Source organism: Astatotilapia calliptera, chromosome 15, assembly GCF_900246225.1.
Source record: "Astatotilapia calliptera chromosome 15, fAstCal1.2, whole genome shotgun sequence".
Classification (NCBI taxonomy): Eukaryota; Metazoa; Chordata; class Actinopteri; order Cichliformes; family Cichlidae; genus Astatotilapia; species Astatotilapia calliptera.
Genome location: NC_039316.1, coordinates 13,475,286 through 13,480,090, shown reverse-complemented (window position 1 = coordinate 13,480,090; position 4,805 = coordinate 13,475,286). Strand labels below are relative to the sequence as shown.

Sequence of the window (4,805 nt, the reverse complement as noted above, 5' to 3'; positions counted from 1 at the left end):
ACAGCAAAGCAGAGAGAAAGGGGGCGTGGCCCGGGTCAAAGCCAGGCCAGCTGCTCTCCACCTCGTGGTCACCTGCTCATCCTAGTGAGCTCCACCAGCAGCCCTTTCACACACTTTACACTGTCAAACACTGTGTGTGGACCTCAGCTAACAACAGGCTACATTTAAGTCTGGACTACATGCTTTTATATTGTTTTTATTCCATCAGCAGCTCAACATCATGAGCAGCTTTGACATAAAGACATCAAACTCAAGCTGACTTTAAACTACTTTTAATACAGGGGCTCAAAAACAACAACATCTTTATTATATATCAGGACACAAAGTCATTTCATCTCAAAGGGAAACAGCTTTATTTGGAATAACCAGCACTATCAACTGGTTTGGGATCTCCACCAGTTTCATGTCTTTGCAGCTTCTCCAACAAAGTTCCTGTAAAATCAGCATGTTTGTCTTTATTGGTTTGATAGTGATTGATTATTCAGTCCCAATCTGCTGTCATCTAAAGAACAAAATGATGTTTCTATGAGTCACAAAGCTCCAGATGTTGTCGGCTTCACAAAGAAAACAAAGAACTTAAACACAAAGTGTTTGGAGCCAAAATGTTCCCAAGCTGCTCTTTTTGAAATGGCAGAGGTACAGTGGTGTCTAACAGCACACTGTGGAAGGCAAACATGTTATTGTTGGATGAAACTTCATGAATCCTTTGTAGATTTGAGCTGTTGGAGCCTTTCTTTTCTCTTCAGGTGTACAGATGCTGAGGAGGCAGGTGAAGCAGGTGGAGCTGTTGTGATGCTGGCAGAGGGTGTGTCTTAGTAACTCTGTGAGGCAGAACTGGATCCAACATTGTGGATGTGTTGATGTTGGAGCCATTAAGAGTCTCTGGCCACACTGTAGGATTTCCCTTTGATCCACTGTGGGGGCATTTTGGAGTCTGTCAGTGAAACTCTTCATGTTTGTGTTTGACTCCAGTTTATAGAAACAGAGAAATGTGTCATGCTTTTGTTCGGCCTCCACAAATACACACATTTGTTCATTGGTTGGACTTTTTGGAAGGAGACACATTGAAAACCATGTTAATAAGATCTTGTTGTTTCCTGTGGATCCGACACAGAGAGTGGACTTCAGACAGAAAGCGTGGAAGAGATTTTAGAGGCCGTGTGTGGCAACAGGAAGTTTCTGTGTGTTTGCTGATCTTACATGTGGAAAACAACACGTGATGTTTGTGAAGTTCTACAATGATCATTGTTCTCACAGCATTTTGAGTGGGAACAGTTCAAACTGGGAGTAGTGGGAGTTATTTACTGATTGAAACAAGCTGAATGTTTCTGTGACCATGAAGATCAGCAGCTCAGCTGATCAATGAACTGACATCTATCAGTCGTTTCATGAGATGAAGTCATCAGCAGACATTTGTTCTGACTGTGTGATGAATGTCAGAAGGTCAGGGCTCTGCTTTAGTCACTGCTTGATGATCATTGGCTCATTGTTGAATCCAGGGCCCAGTCTGACCTCTGACCTTTGCTGCAGGTCTTCTGTGTTATCTCCACTTTCATGTCTGATCTTCTGCTGTATCGTCCAAAATAAACATCTGGATCATTTCCAACACTTCAGCAGATCTTTAGTTTGGGCAGTGCAGCACAGAATAACACATATTGTACTATACTGCCCACTTCCTGATCTTATTGGATCTGTGTGTGAGGTTGGTGAAGGAAACACATGTTTACTGAGTGAGTCGCTGCCATTAGGAACTAGTTTTTATATCACAGCCTGGAAATCACACAGGACCATTTCTGCAAGTGAAAAGTCGTCATTGGAGGAAAATGATTGTGTAGTTTGTGCGACTGAAGAATTGTCCCAACTACATGTGCTGCTGACCCTTGACCTTTTCTTTAGGTGCACAGAGGAGTCTGTGGGAACATCCAGAACTGAGGCATCTTGTGTACAAACGTGTTCAGACCAGATGTCAAATGATGTCAGATGTCATCCGTGAATGGATGCAACTGTGGATCGTTCCAATAAAATGAGGCAGTTTTGTAAGTACCAGCCCACTACAACCCATCATCAACATTTTAAATTACATTATACATCTTCACTGATATAAAGCACCACTATTTTAACCTGATTCACTTTTTCCACCCTAACAGTTCATTCCTCAAATCAAACAAGATATTTGACCCTAAAAAAATGCATCAACAAATAATTTTGTAATAAAATATTTATTCTTCAACTTTTACAAGTGAAATCAAACAAGTGTGTTTAAGAGTGAAACCAGAGTGGAAGCTGCTCATATAGAGTCCAACCCAGGCTAAAGTAAGCTGAGTAGAGCAGCACCATCAAAGTGTCGGCTCTCTGAACACGGTGCAAGATCGCCATCTGCAGGACAAAACTAGTTTTTCTCGCCCTCCTCGTCAACATCAAGATGATGTCATCGTACAGCAACTGATTCCCTGTCCGTCTGGAACAAAGCATTTACATTAAAAAAGACATTTACAGAAAATACAAACACCAACAACACATCTCATCATCACATGATATTTTATTATTTATTATATTATATATTTTTATTGTACCATCAACATCAACAAATACCAGCATATTTTCTTTGAGATTGAGTAGAGTGGACCTTTCCCTTGGTTCACTTCCTGCTCGCAGCATCAGCTGACCTCTGACTTCCTGGTTAAGGTCTCTCAGCGTTGACTGGAATATCAAATCGGACTCACACCATGTTCTTGTAATGTGGTCATGTCTGTCCGCTGTTTGAAGAGCATCTCTGGCCTAAACACAATAGGAAGAACAACAACACGGCAAAAAAAAACAACACATTTCCATATTAGATGAAGGGCACCGTAACTGGAAATGGTAACATTCATCTGATGCTGCTTTGGATTTATCTTCTGTTTTAGACCAACTTTGATCACTTCGAGCCATCTTAAGTCCGTTTGTTCTTCTCACTCACTAACGTCTCGTATGATTTCAGATCCCTGCTGTTCCCCAGCTGCCCTGTAGGTGGCCTCAGTGTGTCTCACACCATTTACAGATGATTACAGGTCGTTTACAGTTCAAACAGGTCCAACATAAGAAATATGTAGAAAATATCCTGCTATAACAGTTTGGGTCAAAGTGCAGATGTTCCAGATGTTCTGAGTCTGTCTGTGTTTCATGTTAACATGTAGATGTTGGACCAAAGTGAAGCTTGGATGTGCGCCATCATGGCACCGGACACCGGTACCCATCCCTAATTACTAATCGGTTCTCAGTAAACTTTATGCTTTATAAGTGTTTGCAGTGCTATGAGATGTAAAAAAATAAACCGAAATACACTTAAATACAAGTACTGTATTAACTATTATGTAAAATAAACTACAGAGTGCACTCTGCAAAGTGTGCTTGCAGGCAAGAGATGCAAGAATGCATGACAGAGCAATAGAATAGAATAGAATAGCTTTTATTGTCACTGTTACAAGAACAATGAAAGGCTGTTTGACATTTCTCCATGTGTGTGAAGTATTTACACAATCACAGACAAATTTACATTTACACAAGAACGATATGTACAAGTTATACATGCACCTGCAAACATACGGATACACCCATACAAACATACACGCACATGCATACATGTATGTATAAATACATGCATGCGAACATACAGACACATGTCTCCACATACACATACATACATGCCATGGCTCGCTGACTGGGAGTGCCGACCTGAGCTCCACAGGAATGAATCCAAAAATGTTACATTTTAATGTTTCAGATCATCAACAAAATGTTAATATTAGACACAGACAACACAAGTAAACACAACATGCAGGTTGTAAATGTAGCTATTTATTCTTATTAGAGTTATAATTCAGCCCATCGGAGGGTTTTCAAGTCTGAACCACCTTTTTAAGCCACAGCATCTCAGCCAGTTTGAATAGACCAAGGTGCCTCAGAGGTGAACTGGCTGATCATTGAACACATGTTGGTGACATTGATGGTCAGGGATGCAGAGCAGATGCAAAGCCACAGCAAACCACAAAGAGAAGCCCAACAAAGAACCTGGTGTCTGTATTTTTAGATTTTAAGGTTTTTCGATGAAGACAAAAACAAGGACAGCTTCCTCCAGGGAGAAGCTAGAAGCTGCCTCCTGCAGCTATAAATAGCAAGGCTTCAGGAAATCTCACTCTATGTCAGGAGTATGGAAACTGATGGGATGGCGTGCACCCTGCTTAATATTTTGGAGGACTAATTGCAGCATCTCAGTCATCAATGAGGAAGTAAAGCAGGAAGCCGATCGATGCACTGTGATCGATGATCTAGGTATAAAGTAAACTGCCTTTAATGGTAAATATTATTAATGTATATACAGACCATAAATATTTAAACAGGCACATAGTTTTGTTCTTTAAGGTTAACAAAACCATGATAACGGTGTCTACGTTACAGGACATTTCAAGTTCAAGTTCAAGTTCAAGTTCAACTTTATTGTCACTTCAACCATATACAGTTTAAAAATACACAGTGAGGCGAAACAACGTTCCTCCAGGAACCAAGGTGCTACAAGACAAGTTAGTGCAAAAAAAAAATATATATATATAATATATCTAGTAATAATATTGTGCAAAAGAGCATTTACAGGTTGGTGTGTGCGATGGTTTGGTGGTGTAGGTCAGTGTGTTTGCGCTTTGTGTTGGTTAGTCAGTCCAGTCTCAATGTTTTGAGGTATTTGAGTTAAGCTGAGTGATAATGTTAGTGTATGTGTGTGTGTGCGTGTTTATCAGTCAGTCCCTTTTTGCTGAGGAGACGGATGGCTT

At 40.5% G+C, this 4,805-nt stretch overlaps 1 long non-coding RNA gene across 1 annotated transcript; it reads right to left on the bottom strand.

The window, feature by feature from the left end:
* Positions 1–256: 256 nt before the first annotated feature.
* Positions 257–3,192, bottom strand: LOC113006756 (uncharacterized). Its single transcript, XR_003269800.1, has 2 exons — positions 2,593–3,192; positions 257–2,458 (listed from the first exon to the last, which is right to left on the bottom strand). It is a non-coding gene; the product is annotated as an uncharacterized LOC113006756 (long non-coding RNA).
* Between the last annotated feature and the right edge of the window lie 1,613 nt (positions 3,193–4,805).